Below are 15,729 nucleotides of genomic sequence, written 5' to 3'. Positions count from 1 at the left end.
ATATGGAGCTGTTCTTCCTGATGACACCCTCCATATAGATCTCTGTTCTTCCTGATAACACCCTCCATATGGATCTCTGTTCTTCCTGATAACACCCTCCATATGGATCTCTGTTCTTCCTGATAACACCCTCCATATGGATCTCTGTTCTTCCTGATGACACCCTCAATATGGATCTCTGTTCTTCCTGATGACACCCTCCATATGGATATCTGTTCTTCCTGATGACACCCTCAATATAGATCTCTGTTCTTCCTGATAACACCCTCAATATGGATCTCTGTTCTTCCTGATGACCCCCTCCATATAGATCTCTGTTCTTCCTGATAACACCCTCCATATGGATCTCTGTTCTTCCTGATAACACCCTCCATATGGAGCTGTTCTTCCTGATAACACCCTCCATATGGATCTATGTTCTTCCTGATAACACCCTCAATATGGATCTATGTTCTTCCTGATAACACCCTCAATATGGATCTCTGTTCTTCCTGATAACACCCTCCATATGGATCTATGTTCTTCCTGATAACACCCTCAATATGGATCTATGTTCTTCCTGATAACACCCTCCATATAGATCTCTGTTCTTCCTGATAACACCCTCCATATGGATCTCTGTTCTTCCTGATAACACCCTCCATATGGAGCTGTTCTTCCTGATAACACCCTCCATATGGATCTATGTTCTTCCTGATAACACCCTCCATATGGATCTCTGTTCTTCCTGATAACACCCTCCATATGGAGCTGTTCTTCCTGATGACACCCTCCATATGGATCTATGTTCTTCCTGATAACACCCTCCATATAGATCTCTGTTCTTCCTGATAACACCCTCCATATGGATCTCTGTTCTTCCTGATGACACCCTCCATATGGATCTCTGTTCTTCCTGATGACACCCTCAATATGGATCTCTGTTCTTCCTGATAACACCCTCCATATGGATCTCTGTTCTTCCTGATAACACCCTCCATATGGATCTCTGTTCTTCCTGATAACACCCTCCATATGGATCTCTGTTCTTCCTGATGACACCCTCAATATAGATCTCTGTTCTTCCTGATAACACCCTCAATATGGATCTCTGTTCTTCCTGATGACCCCCTCCATAAGATCTCTGTTCTTCCTGATAACACCCTCCATATGGATCTCTGTTCTTCCTGATAACACCCTCCATATGGAGCTGTTCTTCCTGATAACACCCTCCATATGGATCTATGTTCTTCCTGATAACACCCTCAATATGGATCTATGTTCTTCCTGATAACACCCTCAATATGGATCTCTGTTCTTCCTGATAACACCCTCCATATGGATCTATGTTCTTCCTGATAACACCCTCAATATGGATCTATGTTCTTCCTGATAACACCCTCCATATAGATCTCTGTTCTTCCTGATAACACCCTCCATATGGATCTCTGTTCTTCCTGATAACACCCTCCATATGGAGCTGTTCTTCCTGGTAACACCCTCCATATGGATCTATGTTCTTCCTGATAACACCCTCCATATGGATCTCTGTTCTTCCTGATAACACCCTCCATATGGAGCTGTTCTTCCTGATGACACCCTCCATATGGATCTATGTTCTTCCTGATAACACCCTCCATAGATCTCTGTTCTTCCTGATAACACCCTCCATATGGATCTCTGTTCTTCCTGATGACACCCTCCATATGGATCTCTGTTCTTCCTGATGACACCCTCAATATGGATCTCTGTTCTTCCTGATAACACCCTCCATATGGATCTCTGTTCTTCCTGATAACACCCTCCATATGGATCTCTGTTCTTCCTGATAACACCCTCCATATGGATCTCTGTTCTTCCTGATGACACCCTCAATATAGATCTCTGTTCTTCCTGATAACACCCTCAATATGGATCTCTGTTCTTCCTGATGACCCCCTCCATATAGATCTCTGTTCTTCCCTGATAACACCCTCCATATGGATCTCTGTTCTTCCTGATAACACCCTCCATATGGAGCTGTTCTTCCTGATAACACCCTCCATATGGATCTATGTTCTTCCTGATAACACCCTCAATATGGATATATGTTCTTCCTGATAACACCCTCAATATGGATCTCTGTTCTTCCTGATAACACCCTCCATATGGATCTATGTTCTTCCTGATAACACCTTCAATATGGATCTATGTTCTTCCTGATAACACCCTCCATATAGATCTCTGTTCTTCCTGATAACACCCTCCATATGGATCTCTGTTCTTCCTGATAACACCCTCCATATGGAGCTGTTCTTCCTGATAACACCCTCCATATGGATCTATGTTCTTCCTGATAACACCCTCCATATGGATCTCTGTTCTTCCCTGATAACACCCTCCATATGGAGCTGTTCTTCCTGATGACACCCTCCATATGGATCTATGTTCTTCCTGATAACACCCTCCATATAGATCTCTGTTCTTCCTGATAACACCCTCCATATGGATCTCTGTTCTTCCTGATGACACCCTCCATATGGATCTCTGTTCTTCCTGATGACACCCTCAATATGGATCTCTGTTCTTCCTGATAACACCCTCCATATGGATCTCTGTTCTTCCTGATAACACCCTAAATATGGATCTCTGTTCATCCTGATAACACCCTCCATATAGATCTCTGTCCTTCCTGATAACACCCTCCATATGGATCTGTTCTTCCTGATAACACCCTCCATATGGATCTCTGTTCTTCCTGATGACACCCTCCATATGGATCTCTGTCCTTCCTGATAACACCCTCCATATGGATCTGTTCTTCCTGATAACACCCTCCATATGGATCTCTGTTCTTCCTGATGACACCCTCCATATGGATCTATGTTCTTCCTGATAACACCCTCAATATGGATCTCTGTTCTTCCTGATGACACCCTCCATATGGATCTCTGTTCTTCCTGATGACACCCTCCATATGGCTCTCTGTTCTTCCTGATAACACCCTCCATATAGATCTCTGTTCTTCCTGATAACACCCTCCATATGGATCTCTGTTCTTCCTGATAACACCCTCCATATGGAGCTGTTCTTCCTGATAACACCCTCCATATGGATCTATGTTCTTCCTGATAACACCCTCAATATGGATCTATGTTCTTCCTGATAACACCCTCAATATGGATCTCTGTTCTTCCTGATAACACCCTCCATATGGATCTATGTTATTCCTGATAACACCCTCAATATGGATCTATGTTCTTCCTGATAACACCCTCCATATAGATCTCTGTTCTTCCTGATAACACCCTCCATATGGATCTCTGTTCTTCCTGATAACACCCTCCATATGGATCTCTGTTCTTCCTGATAACACCCTCCATATGGATCTCTGTTCTTCCTGATGACACCCTCCATATGGCTCTCTGTTCTTCCTGATAACACCCTCCATATAGATCTCTGTTCTTCCTGATAACACCCTCAATATGGATCTCTGTTCTTCCTGATAACACCCTCCATATAGATCTCTGTTCTTCCTGATAACACCCTCCATATGGATCTCTGTTCTTCCTGATAACACCCTCCATATGGATCTCTGTTCTTCCTGATGACACCCTCCATATGGATCTCTGTTCTTCCTGATGACACCCTCAATATGGATCTATGTTCTTCCTGATGACACCCTCCATATTGATCTCTGTTCTTCCTGATGACACCCTCCATATGGATCTCTGTTCTTCCTGATGACACCCTCCATATGGATCTATGTTCTTCCTGATAACACCCTCCATATGGATCTCTGTTCTTCCTGATAACACCCTCCATATGGATCTCTGTTCTTCCTGATAACACCCTCCATATGGATCTGTTCTTCCTGATGACACCCTCCATATGGATCTATGTTCTTCCTGATAACACCCTCCATATGGATCTCTGTTCTTCCTGATAACACCCTCCATATGGATCTCTGTTCTTCCTGATAACACCCTCAATATGGATCTCTGTTCTTCCTGATAACACCCTCCATATGGATCTATGTTCTTCCTGATAACACCCTCCATATGGATCTATGTTCTTCCTGATAACACCCTCCATATGGATCTCTGTCCTTCCTGATAACACCCTCCATATGGATCTCTCTTCTTCCTGATAACACCCTCCATATGGATCTCTGTTCTTCCTGATAACACCCTCCATATGGATCTCTGTTCTTCCTGATAACACCCTCCATATGGATCTCTGTTCATCCTGATAACACCCTCAATATGGATCTCTGTCCTTCCTGATAACACCCTCCATATGGATCTCTGTTCTTCCTGATAACACCCTCCATATGGATCTCTGTTCTTCCTGATAACACCCTCCATATAGATCTCTGTTCTTCCTGATGACACCCTCCATATAGATCTCTGTTCTTCCTGATGACACCCTCCATATGGAGCTGTTCTTCCTGATAACACCCTCCATATAGATCTCTGTTCTTCCTGATGACCCTCCATATGGCTCTCTGTTCTTCCTGATAACACCCTCCATATGGATCTCTGTTCTTCCTGATGACACCCTCCATATGGATCTCTGTTCTTCCTGATGACACCCTCAATATGGATCTATGTTCTTCCTGATGACACCCTCCATATTGATCTCTGTTCTTCCTGATGACACCCTCCATATGGATCTCTGTTCTTCCTGATGACACCCTCCATATGGATCTATGTTCTTCCTGATAACACCCCTCCATATGGATCTCTGTTCTTCCTGATAACACCCTCCATATGGATCTCTGTTCTTCCTGATAACACCCTCCATATGGATCTGTTCTTCCTGATGACACCCTCCATATGGATCTATGTTCTTCCTGATAACACCCTCCATATGGATCTCTGTTCTTCCTGATAACACCCTCCATATGGATCTCTGTTCTTCCTGATAACACCCTCCATATGGCTCTCTGTTCTTCCTGATAACACCCTCCATATGGATCTCTGTTCTTCCTGATGACACCCTCCATATGGATCTCTGTTCTTCCTGATGACACCCTCAATATGGATCTATGTTCTTCCTGATGACACCCTCCATATTGATCTCTGTTCTTCCTGATGACACCCTCCATATGGATCTCTGTTCTTCCTGATAACACCCTCAATATGGATCTATGTTCTTCCTGATAACACCCTCCATATAGATCTCTGTTCTTCCTGATAACACCCTCAATATGGATCTCTGTTCTTCCTGATAACACCCTCCATATGGAGCTGTTCTTCCTGATAACACCCTCCATATGGAGCTGTTCTTCCTGATAACACCCTCAATATGGATCTCTGTTCTTCCTGATAACACCCTCCATATGGAGCTGTTCTTCCTGATGACACCCTCCATATAGATCTCTGTTCTTCCTGATAACACCCTCCATATGGATCTCTGTTCTTCCTGATAACACCCTCCATATGGATCTCTGTTCTTCCTGATAACACCCTCCATATGGATCTCTGTTCTTCCTGATGACACCCTCAATATAGATCTCTGTTCTTCCTGATGACACCCTCCATATGGATATCTGTTCTTCCTGATGACACCCTCAATATAGATCTCTGTGCTTCCTGATAACACCCTCAATATGGATCTCTGTTCTTCCTGATGACACCCTCCATATAGATCTCTGTTCTTCCTGATAACACCCTCAATATGGATCTCTGTTCTTCCTGATGACACCCTCAATATAGATCTCTGTTCTTCCTGATAACACCCTCAATATGGATCTATGTTCTTCCTGATGACACCCTCAATATAGATCTCTGTTCTTCCTGATGACACCCTCCATATGGATCTCTGTTCTTCCTGATAACACCCTCCATATGGATCTCTGTTCTTCCTGATAACACCCTCCATATGGATCTCTGTTCTTCCTGATAACACCCTCTATAGATATCTGTTCTTCCTGATAACACCCTCCATATGGATCTCTGTTCTTCCTGATAACACCCTCCATATGGAGCTGTTCTTCCTGATAACACCCTCCATATGGAGCTGTTCTTCCTGATGACACCCCTCAATATGGATCTCTGTTCTTCCTGATAACACCCTCCATATGGATCTCTGTTCTTCCTGATAACACCCTCCATATAGATCTCTGTTCTTCCTGATAACACCCTCTATAGATATCTGTTCTTCCTGATAACACCCTCCATATGGATCTCTGTTCTTCCTGATAACACCCTCCATATGGATCTCTGTTCTTCCTGATAACACCCTCCATATGGATCTCTGTTCTTCCTGATAACACCCTCAATATGGATCTCTGTTCTTCCTGATAACACCCTCCATATAGATCTCTGTTCTTCCTGATAACACCCTCAATATGGATCTCTGTTCTTCCTGATGACACCCTCAATATAGATCTCTGTTCTTCCTGATAACACCCTCAATATGGATCTCTGTTCTTCCTGATGACACCCTCCATATAGATCTCTGTTCTTCCTGATGACACCCTCCATATGGATCTCTGTCCTTCCTGATAACACCCTCCATATGGATCTCTGTTCTTCCTGATGACCCTCCATATAGATCTCTGTTCTTCCTGATAACACCCTCCATATGGATCTATGTTCTTCCTGATAACACCCTCCATATGGATCTCTGTTCTTCCTGATGACCCTCCATATAGATCTCTGTTCTTCCTGATAACACCCTCCATATGGATCTCTGTTCTTCCTGATAACACCCTCCATATAGATCTCTGTTCTTCCTGATAACACCCTCCATATGGATCTCTGTTCTTCCTGATAACACCCTCAATATAGATCTATGTTCTTCCTGATAACACCCTCCATATAGATCTCTGTTCTTCCTGATAACACCCTCAATATAGATCTATGTCCTTCCTGATAACACCCTCAATATAGATCTCTGTTCTTCCTGATAACACCCTCAATATGGATCTCTGTTCTTCCTGATGACACCCTCAATATAGATCTCTGTTCTTCCTGATAACACCCTCCATATGGATCTCTGTTCTTCCTGATGACACCCTCCATATGGATCTATGTTCTTCCTGATGACCCTCCATATGGATCTCTGTTCTTCCTGATAACACCCTTCCATATAGATATGTTCTTCCTGATGACACCTCCATATGGATCTCTGTTCTTCCTGATAACACCCTCCATATAGATCTCTGTTCTTCCTGATAACACCCTCCATATGGATCTCTGTTCTTCCTGATAACACCCTCCATATGGATCTCTGTTCTTCCTGATGACACCCTCCATATGGATCTATGTTCTTCCTGATGACCCTCCATATGGATCTCTGTTCTTCCTGATAACACCCTCCATATAGATCTCTGTTCTTCCTGATGACACCCTCTATAGATCTCTGTTCTTCCTGATAACACCCTCCATATAGATCTATGTTCTTCCTGATAACACCCTCCATATGGATCTCTGTTCTTCCTGATAACACCCTCCATATAGATCTCTGTTCTTCCTGATAACACCCTCCATATAGATCTCTGTTCTTCCTGATAACACCCTCCATATGGATCTCTGTTCTTCCTGATAACACCCTCCATATAGATCTCTGTTCTTCCTGATAACACCCTCCATATGGATCTCTGTTCTTCCTGATAACACCCTCAATATGGATCTCTGTTCTTCCTGATAACACCCTCCATATAGATCTCTGTTCTTCCTGATAACACCCTCAATATGGATCTCTGTTCTTCCTGATGACACCCTCAATATAGATCTCTGTTCTTCCTGATAACACCCTCCATATGGATCTCTGTTCATCCTGATAACACCCTCCATATGGATCTCTGTTCTTCCTGATGACACCCTCCATATGGCTCTCTGTTCTTCCTGATAACACCCTCCATATGGATCTCTGTCCTTCCTGATAACACCCTCCATATGGATCTCTGTTCTTCCTGATGACACCCTCAATATGGATCTCTGTTCTTCCTGATAACACCCTCCATATGGATCTCTGTTCTTCCTGATAACACCCTAAATATGGATCTCTGTTCATCCTGATAACACCCTCCATATAGATCTCTGTTCTTCCTGATAACACCCTCAATATAGATCTCTGTTCTTCCTGATAACACTCTCCATATAGATCTCTGTTCTTCCTGATAACACCCTCAATATAGATCTATGTCCTTCCTGATAACACCCTCAATATAGATCTCTGTTCTTCCTGATAACACCCCTCAATATGGATCTCTGTTCTTCCTGATGACACCCTCAATATAGATCTCTGTTCTTCCTGATAACACCCTCAATATGGATCTCTGTTCTTCCTGATGACACCCTCAATATAGATCTCTGTTCTTCCTGATGACACCCTCCATATGGATCTCTGTTCTTCCTGATAACACCCTCCATATGGATCTCTGTTCTTCCTGATAACACCCTCCATATGGATCTCTGTTCTTCCTGATAACACCCTCCATATGGATCTCTGTTCTTCCTGATAACACCCTCAATATAGATCTATGTCCTTCCTGATAACACCCTCAATATAGATCTCTGTTCTTCCTGATAACACCCTCCATATGGATCTCTGTTCTTCCTGATAACACCCTCCATATGGATCTCTGTTCTTCCTGATGACACCCTCCATATGGATCTCTGTTCTTCCTGATAACACCCTCCATATAGATCTCTGTTCTTCCTGATGACACCCTCCATATAGATCTCTGTTCTTCCTGATGACACCCTCCATATAGATCTCTGTTCTTCCTGATGACACCCTCCATATAGATCTCTGTTCTTCCTGATAACACCCTCTATAGATATCTGTTCTTCCTGATAACACCCTCCATATGGATCTCTGTTCTTCCTGATAACACCCTCCATATGGAGCTGTTCTTCCTGATAACACCCTCCATATGGAGCTGTTCTTCCTGATGACACCCTCAATATGGATCTCTGTTCTTCCTGATAACACCCTCCATATGGATCTCTGTTCTTCCTGATAACACCCTCCATATGATCTCTGTTCTTCCTGATAACACCTTCTATAGATATCTGTTCTTCCTGATAACACCCTCCATATGGATCTCTGTTCTTCCTGATAACACCCTCCATATGGATCTCTGTTCTTCCTGATAACACCCTCCATATGGATCTCTGTTCTTCCTGATAACACCCTCCATATGGATCTCTGTTCTTCCTGATAACACCCTCAAAATGGATCTCTGTTCTTCCTGATAACACCCTCAATATGGATCTCTGTTCTTCCTGATAACACCCTCCATATGGAGCTGTTCTTCCTGATAACACCCTCCATATGGAGCTGTTCTTCCTGATAACACCCTCAATATGGATCTCTGTTCTTCCTGATAACACCCTCCATATGGAGCTGTTCTTCCTGATGACACCCTCCATATAGATCTCTGTTCTTCCTGATAACACCCTCCATATGGATCTCTGTTCTTCCTGATAACACCCTCCATATGGATCTCTGTTCTTCCTGATAACACCCTCCATATGGATCTCTGTTCTTCCTGATGACACCCTCAATATAGATCTCTGTTCTTCCTGATGACACCCTCCATATGGATATCTGTTCTTCCTGATGACACCCTCAATATAGATCTCTGTTCTTCCTGATAACACCCTCAATATGGATCTCTGTTCTTCCTGATGACCCCCTCCATATAGATCTCTGTTCTTCCTGATAACACCCTCCATATGGATCTCTGTTCTTCCTGATAACACCCTCCATATGGAGCTGTTCTTCCTGATAACACCCTCCATATGGATCTATGTTCTTCCTGATAACACCCTCCATATGGATCTATGTTCTTCCTGATAACACCCTCAATATGGATCTCTGTTCTTCCTGATAACACCCTCCATATGGATCTATGTTCTTCCTGATAACACCCTCAATATGGATCTATGTTCTTCCTGATAACACCCTCCATATAGATCTCTGTTCTTCCTGATAACACCCTCCATATGGATCTCTGTTCTTCCTGATAACACCCTCCATATGGAGCTGTTCTTCCTGATAACACCCTCCATATGGATCTATGTTCTTCCTGATAACACCCTCCATATGGATCTCTGTTCTTCCTGATAACACCCTCCATATGGAGCTGTTCTTCCTGATGACACCCTCCATATGGATCTATGTTCTTCCTGATAACACCCTCCATATAGATCTCTGTTCTTCCTGATAACACCCTCCATATGGATCTCTGTTCTTCCTGATGACACCCTCCATATGGATCTCTGTTCTTCCTGATGACACCCTCAATATGGATCTCTGTTCTTCCTGATAACACCCTCCATATGGATCTCTGTTCTTCCTGATAACACCCTCCATATGGATCTCTGTTCTTCCTGATAACACCCTCCATATGGATCTCTGTTCTTCCTGATGACACCCTCAATATAGATCTCTGTTCTTCCTGATAACACCCTCAATATGGATCTCTGTTCTTCCTGATGACCCCCTCCATATAGATCTCTGTTCTTCCTGATAACACCCTCCATATGGATCTCTGTTCTTCCTGATAACACCCTCCATATGGAGCTGTTCTTCCTGATAACACCCTCCATATGGATCTATGTTCTTCCTGATAACACCCTCAATATGGATCTCTGTTCTTCCTGATGACACCCTCCATATGGATCTCTGTTCTTCCTGATGACACCCTCCATATGGCTCTCTGTTCTTCCTGATAACACCCTCCATATAGATCTCTGTTCTTCCTGATAACACCCTCCATATGGATCTCTGTTCTTCCTGATAACACCCTCCATATGGAGCTGTTCTTCCTGATAACACCCTCCATATGGATCTATGTTCTTCCTGATAACACCCTCAATATGGATCTATGTTCTTCCTGATAACACCCTCAATATGGATCTCTGTTCTTCCTGATAACACCCTCCATATGGATCTATGTTATTCCTGATAACACCCTCAATATGGATCTATGTTCTTCCTGATAACACCCTCCATATAGATCTCTGTTCTTCCTGATAACACCCTCCATATGGATCTCTGTTCTTCCTGATAACACCCTCCATATGGATCTCTGTTCTTCCTGATAACACCCTCCATATGGATCTCTGTTCTTCCTGATGACACCCTCCATATGGCTCTCTGTTCTTCCTGATAACACCCTCCATATAGATCTCTGTTCTTCCTGATAACACCCTCAATATGGATCTCTGTTCTTCCTGATAACACCCTCCATATAGATCTCTGTTCTTCCTGATAACACCCTCCATATGGATCTCTGTTCTTCCTGATAACACCCTCCATATGGATCTCTGTTCTTCCTGATAACACCCTCCATATGGATCTCTGTTCTTCCTGATGACACCCTCCATATGGATCTCTGTTCTTCCTGATGACACCCTCAATATGGATCTATGTTCTTCCTGATGACACCCTCCATATTGATCTCTGTTCTTCCTGATGACACCCTCCATATGGATCTCTGTTCTTCCTGATGACACCCTCCATATGGATCTATGTTCTTCCTGATAACACCCTCCATATGGATCTCTGTTCTTCCTGATAACACCTCCATATGGATCTCTGTTCTTCCTGATAACACCCTCCATATGGATCTGTTCTTCCTGATGACACCCTCCATATGGATCTATGTTCTTCCTGATAACACCCTCCATATGGATCTCTGTTCTTCCTGATAACACCCTCCATATGGATCTCTGTTCTTCCTGATAACACCCTCAATATGGATCTCTGTTCTTCCTGATAACACCCTCCATATGGATCTATGTTCTTCCTGATAACACCCTCCATATGGATCTATGTTCTTCCTGATAACACCCTCCATATGGATCTCTGTTCTTCCTGATAACACCCTCCATATGGATCTCTGTTCATCCTGATAACACCCTCAATATGGATCTCTGTCCTTCCTGATAACACCCTCCATATGGATCTCTGTTCTTCCTGATAACACCCTCCATATGGATCTCTGTTCTTCCTGATGACACCCTCCATATAGATCTCTGTTCTTCCTGATGACACCCTCCATATAGATCTCTGTTCTTCCTGATGACACCCTCCATATGGAGCTGTTCTTCCTGATAACACCCTCCATATAGATCTCTGTTCTTCCTGATGACCCTCCATATGGCTCTCTGTTCTTCCTGATAACACCCTCCATATGGATCTCTGTTCTTCCTGATGACACCCTCCATATGGATCTCTGTTCTTCCTGATGACACCCTCAATATGGATCTATGTTCTTCCTGATGACACCCTCCATATTGATCTCTGTTCTTCCTGATGACACCCTCCATATGGATCTCTGTTCTTCCTGATGACACCCTCCATATGGATCTATGTTCTTCCTGATAACACCCTCCATATGGATCTCTGTTCTTCCTGATAACACCCTCCATATGGATCTCTGTTCTTCCTGATAACACCCTCCATATGGATCTGTTCTTCCTGATGACACCCTCCATATGGATCTATGTTCTTCCTGATAACACCCTCCATATGGATCTCTGTTCTTCCTGATAACACCCTCCATATGGATCTCTGTTCTTCCTGATAACACCCTCCATATGGCTCTCTGTTCTTCCTGATAACACCCTCCATATGGATCTCTGTTCTTCCTGATGACACCCTCCATATGGATCTCTGTTCTTCCTGATGACACCCTCAATATGGATCTATGTTCTTCCTGATGACACCCTCCATATTGATCTCTGTTCTTCCTGATGACACCCTCCATATGGATCTCTGTTCTTCCTGATAACACCCTCAATATGGATCTATGTTCTTCCTGATAACACCCTCCATATAGATCTCTGTTCTTCCTGATAACACCCTCAATATGGATCTCTGTTCTTCCTGATAACACCCTCCATATGGAGCTGTTCTTCCTGATAACACCCTCCATATGGAGCTGTTCTTCCTGATAACACCCTCAATATGGATCTCTGTTCTTCCTGATAACACCCTCCATATGGAGCTGTTCTTCCTGATGACACCCTCCATATAGATCTGTTCTTCCTGATAACACCCTCCATATGGATCTCTGTTCTTCCTGATAACACCCTCCATATGGATCTCTGTTCTTCCTGATAACACCCTCCATATGGATCTCTGTTCTTCCTGATGACACCCTCAATATAGATCTCTGTTCTTCCTGATGACACCCTCCATATGGATATCTGTTCTTCCTGATGACACCCTCAATATAGATCTCTGTGCTTCCTGATAACACCCTCAATATGGATCTCTGTTCTTCCTGATGACACCCTCCATATAGATCTCTGTTCTTCCTGATAACACCCTCAATATGGATCTCTGTTCTTCCTGATGACACCCTCAATATAGATCTCTGTTCTTCCTGATAACACCCTCAATATGGATCTCTGTTCTTCCTGATGACACCCTCAATATAGATCTCTGTTCTTCCTGATGACACCCTCCATATGGATCTCTGTTCTTCCTGATAACACCCTCCATATGGATCTCTGTTCTTCCTGATAACACCCTCCATATGGATCTCTGTTCTTCCTGATAACACCCTCTATAGATATCTGTTCTTCCTGATAACACCCTCCATATGGATCTCTGTTCTTCCTGATAACACCCTCCATATGGAGCTGTTCTTCCTGATAACACCCTCCATATGGAGCTGTTCTTCCTGATGACACCCTCAATATGGATCTCTGTTCTTCCTGATAACACCCTCCATATGGATCTCTGTTCTTCCTGATAACACCCTCCATATAGATCTCTGTTCTTCCTGATAACACCCTCTATAGATATCTGTTCTTCCTGATAACACCCTCCATATGGATCTCTGTTCTTCCTGATAACACCCTCCATATGGATCTCTGTTCTTCCTGATAACACCCTCCATATGGATCTCTGTTCTTCCTGATAACACCCTCCATATGGATCTCTGTTCTTCCTGATAACACCCTCAATATGGATCTCTGTTCTTCCTGATAACACCCTCCATATAGATCTCTGTTCTTCCTGATAACAGCCTCAATATGGATCTCTGTTCTTCCTGATAACACCCTCCATATGGAGCTGTTCTTCCTGATAACACCCTCCATATGGAGCTGTTCTTCCTGATAACACCCTCAATATGGATCTCTGTTCTTCCTGATAACACCCTCCATATGGAGCTGTTCTTCCTGATGACACCCTCCATATAGATCTCTGTTCTTCCTGATAACACCCTCCATATGGATCTCTGTTCTTCCTGATAACACCCTCCATATGGATCTCTGTTCTTCCTGATAACACCCTCCATATGGATCTCTGTTCTTCCTGATGACACCCTCAATATAGATCTCTGTTCTTCCTGATGACACCCTCCATATGGATATCTGTTCTTCCTGATGACACCCTCAATATAGATCTCTGTTCTTCCTGATGACACCCTCCATATAGATCTCTGTTCTTCCTGATAACACCCTCAATATGGATCTCTGTTCTTCCTGATGACACCCTCAATATAGATCTCTGTTCTTCCTGATAACACCCTCAATATGGATCTCTGTTCTTCCTGATGACACCCTCAATATAGATCTCTGTTCTTCCTGATGACACCCTCCATATGGATCTCTGTTCTTCCTGATAACACCCTCCATATGGATCTCTGTTCTTCCTGATAACACCCTCCATATGGATCTCTGTTCTTCCTGATAACACCCTCCATATGGATCTCTGTTCTTCCTGATAACACCCTCCATATGGATCTCTGTTCTTCCTGATAACACCCTCCATATGGATCTCTGTTCTTCCTGATAACACCCTCCATATGGATCTCTCTTCTTCCTGATAACACCCTCCATATGGATCTCTGTTCTTCCTGATGACACCCTCCATATAGATCTCTGTTCTTCCTGATAACACCCTCAATATGGATATCTGTTCTTCCTGATGACACCCTCAATATGGATCTCTGTTCTTCCTGATAACACCCTCCATATGGACCTCTGTTCTTCCTGTGTACAGGATGACACCCTCCATATACAGTTGAAGTCGGAAGTTTACATACACCTTAGCAGAGCTGGTGTAACTGAGTCAGGTTTGTCGGCCTCCTTGCTCGCACATGCTTTTTCAGTTCTGCCCACAAATGTTCTATAGGATTGAGGTCAGGGCTTTGTGATGGCCACTCCATTACCTTGACTTTGTTGTCCTTAAGCCATTTTGCCACAACTTTGGAAGTATGCTTGGGGTCATTGTCCATTTGGAAGACCCATTTGCGACCAAGCTTTAACTTCCTGACTGATGTCTTGAGATGTTGCTTCAATATATCCACATAATTTTCCTTCCTCATGATGCAATCTATTTTGTGAAGTGCACCAGTCCCTCCTGCAGCAATGCACCCACACAGCATGATGCTGCCACCCCCGTGCTTCACGGTTGGGATGGTGTTCTTCGGCTTGCAAGCATCCCCTTTTTCCTCCAAACATAACGATGGTCATTATGGCCAAACAGTTATATTTTTGTTTCATCAGACCAGAGTACATTTCTCCAAAAAGTACGATCATTGTCCCCATGTGCAGTTGCAAACCGTAATCTGGTTTTTTTATGGCGGTTTTGGAGCAGTTGCTTCTTCCTTGCTGAGCGGCCTTTCAGGTTATGTCGATATAGGACTTGTTTTACTGTGGATATAGATACTTTTGTACCTGTTTCCTCCAGCATCTTCACAAGGTCCTTTGCTGTTGTTCTGGGATTGATTTGCACTTTTCGCACCAAAGTACGTTCATCTCTAGGAGACAGAAAGCGTCTCCTTCC

The sequence above is a fragment of the Coregonus clupeaformis genome, unplaced genomic scaffold, assembly GCF_020615455.1.
Source record: "Coregonus clupeaformis isolate EN_2021a unplaced genomic scaffold, ASM2061545v1 scaf0065, whole genome shotgun sequence".
Classification (NCBI taxonomy): Eukaryota; Metazoa; Chordata; class Actinopteri; order Salmoniformes; family Salmonidae; genus Coregonus; species Coregonus clupeaformis.
The sequence above is the reverse complement of the archived record's forward strand: the minus strand, read 5'-3'. Positions refer to the sequence as shown.